We start from the raw sequence: 19275 nt of genomic DNA on the forward strand, positions 1-19275 counted from the left end.
TACTTTTATAAAGCTGTATCTGCACTGAGTGATATAGGTAATGTATGAAGGTACCACGGGCGAAGCGTGGGCGAACGGCTAGTGTTTAAATAAAGGGCAAATTATTACAAGCATCCTTTATTTCCTTGGGAGCTTCCTTTCCTATTTGTAAAGGCAGAGGGACGATACATTATCAAGTTGTGGCATCGGATATTATCAGTATGCAAGGGACTGAACAAGCAACCGTATCCTGTGTACCACCCTCCGTGTTGATGCTACTTGCGTCTCGTGTCATGTACCCTTTTTGTCCAATAAAACGTTATGTTGCTGTTGAAAATGGGACCAGTAGTTTCGGCATATACGGAAATCAGAATCAGGAAAGTATTGAAATCTTTTTCAGTTTGTTTTTTTTATTTAATTAATTTATTACTAATTTTAGTTTTTGACAGGAAATTGCTGTGATTTAGTCAAATTTTAGAACATAGAGTCTCTAAAACGTCCCTAACGTTGGTGTCCTTTTTGTTTGACAAAAATTACCTTTGCGTTCTCTTACAATTTCTAATATTTTGAGACCATGCTATTGTCAATATAGAAGCATAGTATTGCCATATGTGTAAATGTGATCCAGGCTACGACATAACTTAAACCGACCGATAAAACGTGTTGCAATATTATTGCATGAATGTGTACTCATAGTTAAAATTATTGTTCATTGATACTCATATCCTACTAATATTATAAATGCGAAAGTTAGTAAGGATATGTGTGTGTTTGTTGCTCTTTCACGAAAAATCTACTGAACCGATTGCAATGAAATTTGGTACGTAGACAGCTGGACAACTGGAATAACGTATAGGCAACTTTTCATCCCGATATTCCTACGGGATACGGACTTACGCGAGTTAAACCGTGGGGCGCAGCTAGTATACTATATGTATTGATATAATATAAATCAATAATAAGTAAAATATTAAAACTAATGAAAATATAATACATGTTGTAATAAATATTATAAATATTGTTTAAACTATAGACAAATTACCTACAATATAAAAATTTGAACGCTAATTTGTTGGCGAATTGTACGAACGTGAAGAATGTTATAAAATATTTTAACTACAACGCTTGTAAATGAATCTTCATTTAATTTATGAGCCAATATATTACATATGTACAAATGACGTCATACATTTGGCTTTGTGTCTCTTATGTTCCCATGGCAGCTTCCAATCCAATTAGAGATGATAGAGACAGAGATATATTGGATTACTATTCGATTAGGATTTATCCAATTAAGGCTATAAAGCAACTATATATTTTAGATTTAGATATGAAAATAAAATGACTCTCTGTCTCAAAAGCTAAAGAACCGATTTCACTGGTATTTAATTCGAGCATGCTCCACACAATTTAAGGGAAACATTTCAATCGAAATTATAGTTTTTGGGTTAGTTCGGACAAACACACATACACATATACACACATGCTTATGGCACACGTGTTTCATATAATAATTAGTGCTTCTCTCAGCTCTCACATTCAATATGCAATTAAATATTATTGTATTCATTTATATATCTAAGTCGGTTAATAATGAGCTATGGAGCTCCATATTATACCTATATTGTACCTTGTACACCTGTAACGTCTATCGCGTCGGTTAATATTATGACAGATACAAAAAACAAAAAACTGCAACCAGCGGCTTTTTTTGCATGGTAAAAAAATCTAAAAAAAAATTTAGCATGATGGACTTTATTTCATTTAATGCTTAATTTAGGATCAGATAAATATGTACTAGGTAGATTGTATGAGAAATTTATAATGCTAGCAACATAATATTTCTATCTAGTTGTATAGGTATTATCTCTAACAATTTATAATGCTTGTAGTATAATAAAATAAAGCACGAAGAAAGTAACTACAATGTAACTTTATAGATTCATACGCATATATTGTGTCATAATAAAATATGCAATAAGGGCTACAAAGGAAGCATACCTATGCGTCGATCAGGGGCCATCGCTAGCTGCATAGTAAGTGCTTCTAGCAGATATCTAATGAATACGAAATGTCACCTTTTGTTACGATACTAAGAAGAATAGAATATAGTGTGATCTTTATTTATTATCAAAGCAACATTTACGTTACGTTGTTAAGTCAGGTCTTTGGTGAGAATTCAACGGCTAAACTTTATATGCCTGTGAAGAAGAAAGGATTGACGATTAGAATTAAGACTTGGAAGAGTGAGAAGGAATGCATGCTATTATTTCATGCCAGTCTTATGTGGGGGTGTGGTACCCCGGTGCGAGTTGGCCCAATTGGCCGAAGCTTGCTCGACTCCCACAATAAAATAGATAATAATAAATGATAGAAAAAATAAGGAAAATGTTATGGAAAAATAACTAAAATAACTTTTAAAAGTGGCTAATGTTTTATTTTTCGAATACCCTTATAAAATTAAGGATAAAAATTTGAATTCGAAATTCAAAAGAGTTCTTTCCTAATTCCCCTTAAATTAAAAGCAAATTTTTGGCCATTTAACCGTTTTCGCCAGCGCTTAAAGCGCCTTTAAAACAAAATAAGGCTTTTATTCTTAACTGTTGGTGGTTATATATATACTATAGTATATATAACTATAATTATACTTTTGTGTAAAAACACAGACAAAGACTGGTATTTTTATGAATGTTAGTTTGTATGTCTGTACTTCTGAAAATAAAATGGGTTTCATTACGCCGTAATAGTTACCCACTTCTTAATATAAAAGCCATAAAACTCAGAAACTTATCATGAATTAGCTTTATAAAACTTGTGCTGATAAAAAACCCGAAAAACGAAGCTTATCTAACTTTATAATTTCGAGAACATGCCCCGCACCGCCCAAGGGCAGACTGAAGGCCTTACATTAATAATTTTAGACAATTTTTTTGCATCTTAAAGTATACGTAATGGTTTATTATTAAGGTAAAAGAAGATATGTTATTAATAAAACTATATTGTTATCATCATGTGTATCTAACGTTTAAAAATTAATCATATTAAATTAAATTAATTCATTGCTGGAAAAAATTATTGAACGTCTTAGTTTACTTGTAACTTGAGAAATTTTGAATTTTGATTCGATTACTGTGGCGGGATCACGGGTGGCCGAGAGGCTAGGCGTTGCTACGGTTAGGCAAGAAACGCAGGTTCGAATCCTGCCTTGTGATCAAAGTTTTTCTATTCTTTCAAAATTTCTCATTTCTAAAGCATTTCAATGCTATAAAACTAAAAATTAAATTTAAAAATGCTTGTCACTTCTTTGTTCAAAACTCGATGACAATTAAAAGGAGAAATTGTATAATGAAAAATAAATCTACCGATTGAAAACCCACATGCGAAAGCTTGTATAGATATAATAATTTAAAAGTAGCACAGAAACCCAATTTCACATTAACAACCTCACCGTAGAGACTTGTTTTCATTTGAAATATAATTATAATACCGAGAATTACCAGAGAACGTTGTTTGTTAAATTTATTTACAAATAAAAAATCATTTTATTCACCGTTGCCTTCATTACAATCTGTATTTAACCCACATTTTCAGTAGGACGAGTCGAAATTCGGAAAAACAAATACAAGAGACTTCAAACATTTCAATTCAACAAAAGCTTTAAAAGTACAATTTTTCATAAAAACCCAATGATCGCGGCACAACGTTGTGGAAACAAAGTGTACAATGAAACTACATTATATGGGTTACTATAAGGCTTCAGGTCGAGGGGCAGACCTCGTCGCGTCATTTCATGCATATTTTATTTAGCATTGTCGAAGAGATGACTCCGCTATATACATCTGAAAACGAAACTTAATGTTTCGCTTATCTTCTATTATTACTGAAACTAAATGGATTCATCGAATTAATCCAATACATCGAAAAAAAGAAGAATTTTGTATTTGTTTTAACCATCGTTTCGATTATTTTAGATTACTATATATCATATTTAAAAACAATCAAATATCGTTAAAAACAAATAAATTATATAGTATCATATACTTTTATATCTCTGTATATAAAAATACAAATACGAGATCATGAATTCAAAGCGAAAATCTATGTATAAATGAAAACGAATCGCCAAACCGTAAAACTCGAGAACAGCTCGACCAATTCACCTGTTTCTTTGCGATTTTGTTAAAACACAAGAGAGAAAATACGTACCACAACACAACAAAGGCGCATTCTCGAAAATTAAAAAAAAAGCAACAGTGTATAGATTATTGTATATCTTACAGAATGATTTTGATGAATATATGTTATGTTGAATAGCATGAATTTATACTGTTTATTTAAGGAATAATATAAATTATTCCAAAATTTATATTATTCCTTAAAATTCAAGACATAAAATAAACGAAATATTATATTGATGTAACTTTATATCATTAGCACAGTCAGTTGTATAGATTATCACACTGTGTAATACACAATAACACCACATTGATCAAAATAAAATTCCTTGTTATATTCCTCAGATAATCACCATTCTGTTAACGAGTTCGATATAGATACTTCAAACCTTCTTCAAAATTTTATAAAGAAGGAATAAAAACAAAACACATACCAATAAGTGGCACTGATATGACCGCCTTTTATTGACCAATTTGCTGTTACATTATGGAACAAACTGGAGTCTTATTCGTTATGTAATTCGCACCTTCGTGGAATAACTGCGAGACGATTTATTAGGATCTAACGGTCATTCGTCTGGATTTAGAGGCAATCTTAAGTAGGGATTGGGATACTAAATCGACAAATACTAAGGATTTATTCAGAAAAATCTAGTGGCGATGAATGGACTTGTTTTGCAGTTGATATCTTAGCAAAGTGTGAAAAAACGAAACATGCGTCTTATATTATATATTTGTATTAATTTCTGTATATTTATAATGTACGTATTAAATAATTTTTTAAACACTATTTTTTATATTTCCTTATAGCATTGTTTACATTTCTAAGAGTTGCTAACAATTCCTAGATTTAGTATACTCCCGGTAATACTATTGAAAATATAATATACATGCGTGTATATAATACCAAAAATACAATACAAAAAGCTTTATAAAAGCTCAAAGCGTACATCGCATCGCAGTGCATCTGTATTTAAAACAATTATTTGATATCTTTCCACGATTCATTATGAAGTCTACTTAATTAAAACAAACAAATCAAAATAGCAAGAAACAATACAGGAAAGCTGGATTGCTCTTTCGAATAAACATTTAATGAAAACGTCTTGCTTTGATCTCCTTCACTTTTAATATCATTCTTTTCGAGAATTCCAGATAATATCAGTTCAAAGCAGCACTTAAGTAAATTTCAAATAGAATTCATACAAGGATGAATCGTGAAACAATTTTTCCTCGAAGGCAAAACACAATAAGCCGAACCCGATGAGCGTATAATAAGTTTTTTCATTGCCCCTATAAGGTTTATATTCTAAGAAACGGATCGTTTTCAATACGGTAAGAGGGTGAAGCGGTCATTTGATTATTTTTAACTTTAAGGCATAAGAATGCACAAATTTGAAACTTCTTAACTAATTGAGACTCGTGATGTGGTTTGTTTTGAATAAAATCATTCAACACTTATGTATAACTAGCTGCGCCTCGCGGTTGCACCCGCGTAAGTCCGTATCCCGTAGGAATATTGGGATAAAAAGTTGTCTATATGTTATTCCAGTTGTCCAGATGTCTACGTGCCAAATTTCATTGCAATCGGTTCAGTAGCTTTTGCGTGAAAGAGCAACAAACACACACACATTCTTACAAACTTTCGCATTTATAATATTAGTAGGATTAGTAGGATTACTCGGGTGGCGCAGTAAGTGGTAAATCACTTGTTGTGATAGAGTGCGGGTTTGATGATCTATTTCTAATTACATTACTTAATATGTATATGTATTCTGTACATTCCCTTACTAATTTCAAATAAATATTAAATTGATGAAACAATAATTTTAACCACATTCTCGTTCTGGAAGCGAAAAAAATTGCTACCTAAAAATACGAGTAGGATTTATTCAATATACTAGCATTATAGTGTATGAAAAGCCTAAACTCAAACCGGAGTGAATTGAGTAGCAGCTCACACATTAATGGCTTGATTAGTATTTTCACCTCAATTTAACAAGACTACAAACCTCTTCACAATTTTTTAAACAGATTGTATTATCATAAATAACCTCTCACCTTCTCAACCTTCTCAGCAGATTGAAAACTGAAACAGAACCTTATCGAAAATACACAGGCTATGTCAAATTTCTTAGTCCCACAAATAGCCCACTAGATGTAAAGGTGTTCTTGGGAACCCATTAAATATGGGGTCGCTCACGTCCCGTCCCCGTCGGTATTAACTTATTATCCTAATGATAAACCACGCCGCCAAATAACAGGCTGTGCGACCGTTTTAGCCTTTCTATCCGGGAATAATGATCTGGAAATAATTCTATTAAATTGTTTCTTGATCATGTGAACGCTGCAGGCTCGCGTTTTTGCGTTCGCTAGTTTGCCAATTTTAAATCACGCGACAAATTATTCTTCGTATATGATGGAGTTGTTTTATTCACTTTCGTTTTAGTGTAGATATATACATATACATTTTTGAAAGACGCCTCTATGCTTACACTTTCCCCTAATTATTTTTAGGGTTGTAAAAAAATCCGAACGATTGGTTGCCAGCCAATACAGATCAATATAAATCCTACTATCCAATCCTACTAATCATATTAATATTATAAATGCGAAAGTTTATAAGGATGTGTGTGTGTTTGATGCTCTTTCATGCAACAACTGCTGAACCGATTGCAATGAAATTTGGTACGTAGATAGCTGGACAACTGGAATAACATATAGGCAACTGATTATCCAGATATTTATACGGACGAACTTACGCGGGTGAAACAGCTAGTATAATATAAGAGGGAAACAGAAGTTTAATGAACCCAACACAATCAATATGAAGCAGCAAAGCTTGGCCAAATCGCGTCCGCCAAGACGTCCCCCAGTATAAATAGAGATAATCCGCATGTAAGGGAAATCTTAAGATGTCAAAACATGCAGTGCGCATGCGTTCTGCCACCCCAGCCTGTTCGTTCACCCCGTTGCGTCATGCCGTGCCGCAAGGTCGTCAAACAAATATCCACCAAATTCTATTTTTAAAAAGGGCTATAAATGATGCTGGTATTGTGATTTAAAAATGGAATAATTTGAAATGCAATTATTTTTTTGTATAGAATGGCAAATTTAAATATAGAATTAGTTGTGTTTGTTTTACTAAGTAGTAATAAACATTACACACGTAGTTCATTTAAATAATTAAAAATTAAATGCTTCTTCAACATTTACATTGAAAATTAAAAGTAATAAGTGGCAAGATCTGAAATCTGACAATAATTAAGTACTATAACTCTAATTTAATGTATCTAGACTAGAAATTTATTCATAACTTTGTCTTTAACAGCCAAAAGATAGAAGGGAATGTATTGAACATTTCTATGTTTCTTCAAAAATAGAACTAGGCCGTAATATTACGAATCCTTACCTCAAGAGGGCTTCCCATCTCCAATGTAAATTGGAATATATTTTCCTACGTTCATATTCGCTTGACTAAGTCCGCGATGTGATCTTCATGATTTTACTTTCCAATGCCTCCTTAAAATGAGGTTTCATATTCTGTATTTTAAAATATAATGTTACTATACATTTATAAACATTAAAAAAAATTGATAAATCTGAAGAAGATATATATGTAGTTTTACTATACATTTTTAAACATAAAAAAAAAATTGATAAATCTGCAGAAGTTTATGGTAGCACATAGTGTTCAACTATCAGAATATAATGCTTATGTACAGTTTTTGAAAGCCTATAAGAATTAATGTTAGACAATATTTGATGGTAAAAGACGGATATTAATTCGAAACCCGCCTTAAGATAGAAAATGTCTGCTTTATTAAAAAAAAAATATTAAAATTGCATTCGATAATATTACATACAACCCAAAAGATAACTGGTATGCAAGTTTAAGCAATAGAACAATTTGTAGAAAATATTCATAGACATACATAGCTTATATAAATAGTTATTTTACCATACAATCACACAAAAACTAAACGACCACAGCATCTTTACTGAGTGACATGACCATATTATTAATCTTTGGACATGACTATAACACAGATAAAATACTGCTTCTGTACTTATTTATTTTTTAATAAAGAATATTCAACAAAGAATAAAGAAAACAATTCTGTAAAGCTTGCTAAGTATACATGGTTTTCTGTACCTTCGATTACAGGAAATTACATTATAATTTACTAGGCAAGTGTGTTAAAAAAATTCAAGATTCATTAATACAACAATTTGGTGTGTTACATTAAATAAAACAGCGAAAGGAAATTATATAATAAAAATTTAAAATTAATTATTGTATTCCGTAGGAATATTGGGATAAGAAGTTGCCTATGTGTTATTCCAGTTGTCCAGCTATCAAATTGCTATTGGCAATTAAATTTGGAACGTTGATAGTTTTTTCAGTAGGTTTTCCATGAAATAGTAACAAACATATATACATACATTCATCCATCCATACTTACAAACTTTCGCGTTTATAATATTATTAGGATATATGAATATCAAATCCTCACGATTGTTATGATGTATATCCCTGAGTAGTACAGTGTGAAGTCCCGTGTCCCCTAGTGGGGTATGGGGCAGATGATGTACATCTGTTTCACTGATCGATTTTCTGTACGGCGAAGTAGGCGATCAGCCTTCTGTGTCTTGCCAGACCGAGATATTTTTTTTTGTGCGTCCCCACCAGGAATTCAACCCAGGACACCTCGGTTCTACGCGCACGCGATAACCTCTGTATCAAGGAGGCGGTCAATTAGGAGGATGTCAGACTACTACAGGCTAAGTAATAATTATTTAATGATAATTGAAGATGAAATTAGTAAACACGCATAAAGTATAAATATAATATCTAGACAATTGTAATTGCTTCACATAACTCCACAGCAAAGAATGTATAACACATCAACAATAAATCACGCAACGAATGTTTTATTTGCCTGAAGATATATCACAGTTTCTATTTTAAATTACTTCCACAGTACATAGCATTATGTATTGTTAACAATAATTTAATTGAAAATGATATTAGAAATGAATTATTAAACGTTTCACGTTTTATGTTAGTGTGTAATGGATTACTTCAAAAATATATAATGAGTATGTAATGTCATCTCTCCTTCTTAGTAGAAAGCAGAATATCAGAATAACTGAAGTGACGTGAGCTATATTTTTAATCTAGGTTCACCCGTTCGGAGCCGGGGCGAGCGTCTAGTTTTTGTCTGGTACGTACGACGCTTACTCTTGTTCCTTTTAATTTAATTGCAGACAGCCTCTCCCCATACGAAACCTTCAGAATTAGTATTCAGGATAAATATTTGGATAAAAAGTTGCCTACTACTTAGGATCTAGTAGGTAGTAAGGATTAGGATCTAGTACCTAGGTAGTAAGTAATAATGTACCCAAGTTATTGTCTATTATATATAAAACAACATGAAGAGTTATATCTATAGACACAGATGTATGTCTATTGATTGAATAAAAATCTTACTATATATAAATCTCGTGTCACAATATTTGTTCTCAATGGACTCCTAAACCACTTAACCGATTATAATAAAATTCGCACACCATGTGCAGTTCGATCCAACTTGAGAGATAGGATAGTTTAATTTTAATTACGATAAATGACAACCCGGGCGGAGCCGCGGCGTGCAGCTAGTTAATTAATAAAATAATTCAAAAAGCGTATTTTTTAATAAAAGTTAGTACAAAGAAATTGTATCCAAGAAAGTGAAATTGTTACAACTATTAATTCAAGACATAAAACAGAACTATTTCTAGAAACCTTCTCCTTCTCGTTTTTGGAAGTCGGTTGAAAAGAACTCAAATGGAATGGTTTTTAAATGAGTAACAGGATCTAATGCAACTTATATCGTCACGCATGTAAATTTTATCTCAGCACTATATAATGCTATCTTAAAATATATGCATTATATGACAAGAATGTAAGTTGAGAGACATATTGTAGCATGGTTTTACATATTCTGTTGTATTAATTCTCACATAAAATGTACGCGTTTTCCTATATCAACATTCCATAATGTACAGTCACCGTAAACTCTAATATATTTCCCTCGCACCCCAATATACTGATACGTACCGACAGAATAATATCGACACAATATCTACAAGGTGCCACACGGAATCACCATTTTATTAAACGTATTTGAATAAATTTTAGTTTATGTTCTCTTTTCAATATAACAGATATTTGAATAATTTTTTAACGATCCCACCTATTTTCAGCCTGATGGGATTTTTTAATACCTTGAATGCCTAAATTGACTTGATATTTTGATATGTGGTACACATAACAACTAACTTATATAGAGCTTATATAGAAGATATGAAGGTTCCAAAAGTGAACTCAACATGAAATACAAGTTTACACAACATAAGAATAAATGTTAAAACAGCAACTACTAAATTACAAAAATACAAAAAAAAATCTGTGCACAGAACAGAGGCTTTGTAATATATGGAGAATTCGAGTAAATATTAAGTGTTTCCCGTATAGATTCCCTTACAAAGGACACCAATTAAAAAACAACTGTCCACCAATAAAAGCCAATATGCGCCTCTATTCACCCATTAACGCACCTACCGTTGAGTCTAATCAGCCTCCAAACTCACCAGCGTATATAAAATCCACAGATTATACACAATAATCACGTCACAACACTACACTGGTTTGTTTTTATTTTCGTCAGGATTGTACGGAGCGCCGGGCCGGTCGCGTATCGAACCTCAACTGAGATATCGAGCGACGGCACACCCCGCGCCGCTCTAAACCAATTTATAATACATACGGAGACGCAGCATCCCTGCCCGCACGGACAAACTAATTTCAACTGTATACCACTCATGTAAAACACAATATGCAACGTTCATTGAATGCCGCAGAGGCAAAAACGCTGCTAGTTTTTGCTGGATCGCGAAGGGTGCGAATTGTGTATTTTCGCCGGTTTCCGACGTTTGTAATTGAATTGCGCGTTCAGCGTGACGATCGCATGTTTGTTGTGATATGATCTTATTAAAATTAAGTATTATGTTATGTTTCATTGTTTAGATTACGAAGATTTTTCAACTCACTTCACTCAAAAGATATATTGCCTCATTTACAGCGAGAGAAAATCAAACCAAATTAAAATTTCATAGAATAGAATTCAATCCTTCCTCGAGAAGATTTGAACACATTCACACACGGATTAAACTAATGCAATGGAGCACAAAGCATTTACAATGCTCAGAATAAAACCATTCTTAAGGAGCTTTACCCAAATATACGATTCGAGGTAAATCGGGTTGTTCTATCTGCAAGAATATAGAGCGTTTGAGACAGGCTACATTTGGCAATATTTCAAGAATATGAACGGCCCACTACTGAAATATTTTGCTTTATTCCACAGACAGCAAGCTTGTATGCCCTCTGGGTTTATATTGCGTGGACTTTATCAACTTGGATGACCGGGTTATGGACGAAAATTAAATTCACTATTTGATATCCTAAACTCAACCTTATACGTGAGTTTACTACGTAAGTATGTACGTTTACTATCTACGTAGGATACTATTTTTATTTTGGATGACTTTAATATGAATCGGCGTGGAAGAGCAATTTATTTCAAAGCTTTAAAAAAATAACTTTTTTTGAAAAAAGACGTCATATTGAATTGAAACAAATGACAATTTATATTTTAAGGAATTTTGTGTGTTTTGCAACGTTTTATTGCCATATCATTCAACAAAACATAAACCAATGTGATTAACTCATATTAATGCTATACTAGACGCTCAATTAGATTCCTGTTTTATCCCAAGAGAAAATTTAATCGGGATAAAAATCTATCTCTGAGGACCTCCTATCGACAAAATCAGCTCATACCCTGTCCATGTACAAAATTTCATCAGAATCCGTTCAGTAGTTTCAGCGTAATTGACGGACAATCGTACAAACAAACAAACTTGCACATTTATAAAATTAGTGTGTTCGTTATCACATCGGAAAATTTAATATCAAACTTCCTGTAACTGAACCGCTGAGGAAGTCTCAACTATGTATGCAAAGCAAAATTTGGTGGTTAAATAATAGAACATCCATCGACTCCATCTGATAACTTTTACAAATAATTCCAACATTCTTTCCTTGCGCAATAAGTCCATATAAATTTTCTATCGAATCACTGACGGGACAGAGTATATAAATATATTATGGCATATATGGTAGGTAATTAGATACACAATTCTTTATGATTTTTAAATAACAAAACGTCTTCAAATTGTCATCAGCTTTCAAATAAAATCTCAATCGAAAGTGTAGGTAAAAATACAGAAATTGCGAATCTCTTTTTTTCTTTTTTCGTCGTTGTTTGAAAATACATCATCATTTTTTGTTCGGGTTGTGTTGGATAATGGTTTAAATTCTATAAGTGGTATAAAAATGTGTTATTTCAAATAACTAAAATATCAAAATCATTTCAAATACAATGTAAATATTTTTGTTAACAATTGTTATTCATTTTAAATTCATGTTCTCTTCTTAGAACTATCCAATTAGAATAATATTATAACTGTATATTCTTGGAATAGCTGTTGTTAAACCATATTAAAACAACTGAATAGATTTGTGTATATTAAGTACATAAATGAAAGCAGATATTTCTAAAGTTGTTGTTATAATAAACTATGAATCCACCCCGTCTTTAACCGTGGAATATCCAGGAATTAGGTACAAATTCAACAGTGAAATATGAAATTGGTCCAGAAGTTCTTGAAATTAGCGCGTTCAAACAAACAAACTCTTCAGCTTTATATAATTAGTATAGAAGTATAGAGTTACGCAACTATATTCATATTGTCCTAATATTCTTAAATATAAAAAATATATTTGTATTGTCATATTTCTATAAATACAGACCACACACGAGCAAAAATGAGGAGTTCATCTTTCTTCTTAGCCATAACTTGATATATTCCGATCTTAATCAGTTTCCAGAAACTCATATCAAATTACGATGCTCTGGACTGTGAAGCGCCTAGCGTTGTGTCTCATTCCCGCTTGTGCGCGAGCATTGTTATTGAAAAGGGACGCAAGATGTAACGTGAGACGATAAAAGTTTGTCTTTTTGTGTCTCACTTGTCTAATAGAAGCTTCACAATGGCTTAATGACAACTGCTCTTTACTGTCGGTCATTTGCTTTGTTAAATACAGAGACAGAAAATAAATGTACTTTTTTATTTAAACTGATTGGAAATACATATAATTAAAAGTAGCAGTGGTGGTTCCGTGGTGGACCTAAAACTTCAATCGAAAAGTTGGAGGTTCCAGACCAAACGAGAGTATAAGAAATAAATCTATTTTCCAATTTATCTGCACTTTATCTATATCACAAGTTCTGGAAACGGTAAAGAATACTGTGAGGAAATCAACATGTCCGAAAATTATAAGCACATGCGACATCTTCCATAATCCACCAGATAGACCAGACAGCGAGGTCTGTGTCCCTGCAGTGGAAAAAAAACTATGTTATGTATGTTTAATTTTAATCATTATTCACTTGAAGTGCATTGGAATGGTAATATTTACTCCACAGATTGATATAAATCAATTTCCAAACAATATAGTTTTTTATTCAACTTTTTATTCCAAATAGTTCATATAAACAAAATTATTTATTTTTACCCCCGGTGTTTTAAGAAATATTTAAATTCTATTTACATAACGCACTTTTATACGATGCGATATCAGTCACAATCATTTATTTTTCATAAACTTAAATACTGAATTAATCTTCAAATCCCGAAGACAAAGAGATTTATTGACCGTATAGTATGGGGTTCCCCCCTGAAATTTATACCCCATATTTTACCAGTGACATTGGCTTGAAGCCAAGCCATCGATGAATTTCTTACAAAGGCGTGAACCTTGACCGCCATAACTTTCATTGCCTTGAGGCAATACAGCATAAGTAAAAATTCCTTGTAATCTATAAATATACGTTTCAAAGTACATTTTTAGGCAGCGGGCAAGCGTCTTGGGTAACATCTAGTGGGTTTCCTGATAGTTAGCAACCATCACCGCCAGTTATTCAGGTTTGGTTTCTGCAAATGCATTGCCAGTTTTTAATGAGTAAGGTAAAGATAAGGAAGAACGCAAAGCACGAAGCACAAGTCTTCACGTCTGATAAAATCTGACTTGGTAGTAAATGGACAACTAGAAAGAGTTTAGCCACTAAAAAGCCGTGAAATATACACTGAATATTTCGAAGGGGAACGATGATCGCGCATGCGAAGTCGCGGCAGGAAAGCTAGTGTTCCTTATATAAATCACCTCTTATTAGCTGAGCTGGCGAAAGGACGGATAAATTCGATTTCATTTTAAGTTTTCTCGCTTATTAAAAATACCAATGAATAGGGAAAATTCTCGAAAATCGTAGCTTCAAACTTTTGTACCTACTTAGGTGTATAAATTGAATTTTAGTTCAATATCGCCTAGTCATGACGTGTTTTTCGTTTTCAAATTCATTTTAGGGTTTATATCTGAACGAAAATTGAAATCTTTGTAGACATAAAGTTTATACGGGCACTGACGAGCATAAAGTATTTTTATATATTTATTTCAGATTCTATTTTAAGTGGTATTATGAACGACCTGTTTATCAATATACGTTGTGGGAAATTCAACCGTATTGTAATGGGTAAGGTGTCAATTTAACTAAGATAAATAATGCCTATTCAAAGGTTCAACAGTTAGCTTCTTTGTTGTTTTTCCTAATTAAAAATGCGTTTCGATTTGTAAGCCATTCGATTTTATTGCACGAAAATGTTTTCGATTTGAGCCACTACTCTCTGTGGCCATAGATTAAGTTTAAAGATCTTATAGACACATAAACACATAACATATAAATAGCAGTGCATGTAAACGAAAATTAATTTTATACTTATGTGGATCAAAATTGTTCCAATACCTATTACGTATGGTAGTAAGTTCTTTTCTTATTTTTTATTAAAAATTCAATTCAAACAACAAAGTAAGTTAACGTTATTTACGTAAATAATTTAACTTAACATAAGTTAATAAATGAGTATCTATACCACAGATAACATAATACTATACTAGTCTATGCATAGTCTAATCTATGACCTTATCGTGTACGTCATCAAATGTCGGCGCCTGTAAGGTGCTAACACATGAATAATTGAGAGCCTTCCACAGCTCAGATATCGGCTCATCGGCAGTAGGACTTGCTTTAGTATTCTAGATACAGAGCTCGAACCTAACTACAATCTATATTGTTCTTGTATTTAATGAGCTTTGTGTCGAGAGACTTGCAAATGGAATATCGTGTAATTAAGAAATGAGAAATATTTCTGTTTATTTTCCAGTAGCTATTATCGCTACTACTGCTTAATGTTATAAACGTGAAAGGAATTTTGTCTCTCTGTCTGTCTATCTATCTGTCTATCATTTCTTCACGTTGTAACCACTGAACTAATTTGGATGAAAATTGGTATAAATTTAATTTAGTTTAGTTTTAGAAAAGATTCTGAGGTTTTAATCTGGAAAGACCGACAACATTGCGGGTTTTGCATTTACTACTACGCGGGTGAAGCCGCGGGTGAAAAGTTAGTAGAAAAACGTCGTGTAGTGAAGAAATAAGAAGTATTTGCCTTACTTTCCCTCAGTTATAATATAGAAATCAAAGCCTTTCTTCCTTCTATAACTAATAAAGAATTTTATTTGAGATTTTATTATGATTGGTAAGGGTACATACATATATGAAATTATTGATCACGGGTGGCGGAGAAGTAAGCCGCTGCTACGGTTCGGCAAATGATGCGGGCTCAAAACCCGCGTGAAAAATAGATAAAAGCACCTGTTGTTCCTGTACCTGTACCTCTATTTCTATTACATTTCTTTTGTTTATATATGTTCATACACATATCCAAAAAAGTGTAACCTAAATATTTAAAAAGGCTCGCTTTATGCAGTAAGCAAATACAAGTAATTATAACGAGTGTTTATTATTTTTTCATATAAAGCAAGTAACAATTGTTTTGGTTTTATGTAAAAATACTTTTAAAAATGAAATTCCCATATTATCTATAAGTAGGGATTTTTTTTATTCATGATAGGGAAGCGCTTGACCACGGTGTCGCCTGATGGTAAGCTGAGATGTGGTCTAAGATAGAGCACGCTTCCCTAGAAGGTACCTGTTCACTCTTCTCTTGAAGACCTCATTTTATGGTTCATTTCATATGTTCCATACGGAGTACAGGAAAAGATAATTAACTGTACATTTTACTCCCTCTTTTCTTACGTTCATCACAACTTTTTAAATCAAATAAAGTATTTTAAACCATAATAAACACATGTCAATTTTATGATAATAAAATTGCCGCATTGTTTATTTGCTTCATTAAATCAGTGGTATTAATGTACCTGGTGTAATACAATTTGTGTCATAATTTATAACATTTACTCCACTTATTTAAGTTAAAAACGTAGTTATGATATTCTTAGAAAAATAAAAATATACTAGCATTCCCAACTAATAACGCTCGCGTTTGTCGATATTTATGCTGATTTCCACTACAAGTCCAATATTCCGTATTCCAGAGACGTCGTTATTTAAATTGTATTCACTACCTTGGGTTTAACGATAAGATAAACAGAGATAAACGTATATATAGAAGAAATAAATAGAAGAAATTTTGTTATTACATTTTAGCTTATTTCTAATCGCACTTTTTATATGCCTATGTCGTGTATTACTCTTTCTATATGCTTCCATAACTAAAGAAGCATAGCAATCTATTTGGTAGTGGGTGCTTTTCGGCATCTATTTTTTTGGTGGAATTCTTGCTTATAGTTATGTAAAGGTCTTTTTGTATCCATCTCTCTCGTTGCAGCACCCTATCGTATAACATATATTGTAAAATTACAAAGATCATGTGATTCGTTGTAGTGTATTCTCAATTCTCATTTAAATGATGAAATAGTATAATTATCAATTTTAAGTTTTATTTGTCGAATGTGTGTTTTTTTAATTTTTTGTATTAATTAATAAATATGAATCTTAACAATTTTATATGACTGTTTAATTTTATTTGACTGTGTTATATCACCGCCCTTTAAGAATTCTACCTGCCCGAGTCGTACATTTTTCTATTGTAAAAAGAAATGGAAGCGTTGTAAATGTAAGCGCTTGTGTCATTGTGTTTTCTTGTACATAAACGTACATTTTCTTCTAAAAATTTTATCTAACCACACACGAAATTTTATGTAAATGTTACATCAATTCATATTAGGTCTTAGGGTTTAGGCTCACACTAGGGAAATATCATCCTAACAATTAGCCAATAACCAGATCGGTGCCAAGTCACAGTTCAATGTTAAAATGACAAAATTATTCAAAACGAATAGAAGAAGAGAAGAGAAGAGTAAATGAAGCAAACGCACAAATGGTAGAGGAAGTAAGATGTAAGGTTTATCTTCTCTATGTATATTCTATAATTATTATATCACAATGTTAGTTACCGTACTCCTACGAAACGAATGGACCAATTTTCATGAAATTTTGTGTTCACATCGGGTAGGTCTGAGAATCGGCCAAATTCTATTTTTCATACCCCTTAATCTATTTTTCATAACTCTTAACAAAGAGTAAGGCAAAATAGCGTTTGTCGAGTCAGCTAGTATTATATATATTCAAGTTTTTAGTGCCTGACAAATTGTTACAGAGTATTCTTCACTTGATAGAAGATTACCAACTTCATTTAAATGTATAAATCGCCTGATAGTACCAACAGAGCACTTAAAGAAAAAGTACTGTTTATAAATATTTTGTTAACATGGTGGCCTGGAAGAGATCGCTTTAAAGCTTTAAGGTTGTCGCTTGCACAATTATTAAAAATTATTTTTTCGCATTAAAAATCTCGTTACCGTTCCATTGCAATCCCATGTCCTTTCTCAGGTCTCAAACTATATTTGTACGATAATTTCATCGAAATCGGTTCAGTGGTTTACTTAAACCACGCACACTTGTGAAGTAGATAAGAGATAGAGTTACGTTTGTATTTACAATATCAGCAGGAATCTTTGTTTTACGATATTAGTGAAGATTTATAAAGAACTCCGCAGATGAGTTTCAATCACTACATACTTCATGAAGCACTACATTAAAGAAAAATTATTTAGTTCAGGTTTTCATCTTTATTGAGCGCATCTTTTGAAATTAACTTTCCTTCTTCACAGGCTTTCAAACTGAACGTGGGTAGATTAATATACCAACTAAAAATAGGAATATAACAAGTCTATATTTGTAATATTAAAAGCACATTCACATACCTACGTTCATCATTTACTCTGTTGAGTAATAATGTAAATAATACTTCAGAATATTCATATGATCTACCATATTACTAACACTTCCTATGAATGCTTTTCGGCATTATTATCGCCCTATTTTTTATGTAATTTGGAATTTTCCTTTAACAATTTCTTAGATTAATTCAAGTAAAATAAAAGGTTGTATCGTTCAGGTACAGGCTCAAACATTATGCGAAGTCCTTTTAATTGAGTCATTCTAATACTCCTTAATATAACTGATCGATTAATTAACTACGCAAGTGATCGATCGTTCATTTATTGCACATGAAAGACCAATAAATTTGTATCGACTAATCTCAAAGGACGAAGTCGATACGAAAAGTAAAGGTCCGATAGCTATTCACATAAAAGCTTATATCTTTCTAACCTGAGTTGAGGTAAATTACAATAGCCTCTCAAACATACATATACAGTTCTTCGTAATTTCCCACCCCGAGAAGGGTCTCCATTGAACCGAAAACTACACAAAATAGCGCCTCAGGACTCTGTTTTGAGGGCCCTGTTTCATATTTATGGAGGATGGCGAAGTGAATAGGTGCGTACGTAAATTACATATACAAATTCGCATTTATAATTTGACAGGAAGATTATCTGCAAAATGTATTTAATTCATGAATAGCAATAAAAGAGAATTAATAGTTATGTAAAATTTAAAATCGTAAAAATAATACTTAAAGTTTTTCTTCTATTAAGTTTTATAGGGGACCTCCAAATGGATGACAG

General features: G+C 32.3%; 1 protein-coding gene across 4 annotated transcripts in view; it reads right to left on the reverse strand.

Moving 5' to 3' along the window:
• The window catches only part of LOC119833694 (SH3 and multiple ankyrin repeat domains protein 3), a 159081-nt gene that overhangs the window by 128858 nt on the left and 10948 nt on the right, over positions 1 to 19275 (reverse strand). Inside the window, exon 1 of one of the 4 annotated variants that reach the window (XM_038357835.1) lies at positions 10794 to 10913. The exons of 1 other annotated variant lie outside the window; for it this stretch is intronic. The gene's annotated coding sequence lies outside the window, so the exon portion shown is untranslated. Of the gene's footprint in view, positions 1 to 10764; positions 10914 to 19275 lie in introns of those variants that run through there. 2 more of the 4 variants (XM_038357834.1, XM_038357836.1) reach the window with 2 other exon arrangements.

This window comes from Zerene cesonia, chromosome 17 (assembly GCF_012273895.1).
Source record: "Zerene cesonia ecotype Mississippi chromosome 17, Zerene_cesonia_1.1, whole genome shotgun sequence".
Classification (NCBI taxonomy): domain Eukaryota; kingdom Metazoa; phylum Arthropoda; class Insecta; order Lepidoptera; family Pieridae; genus Zerene; species Zerene cesonia.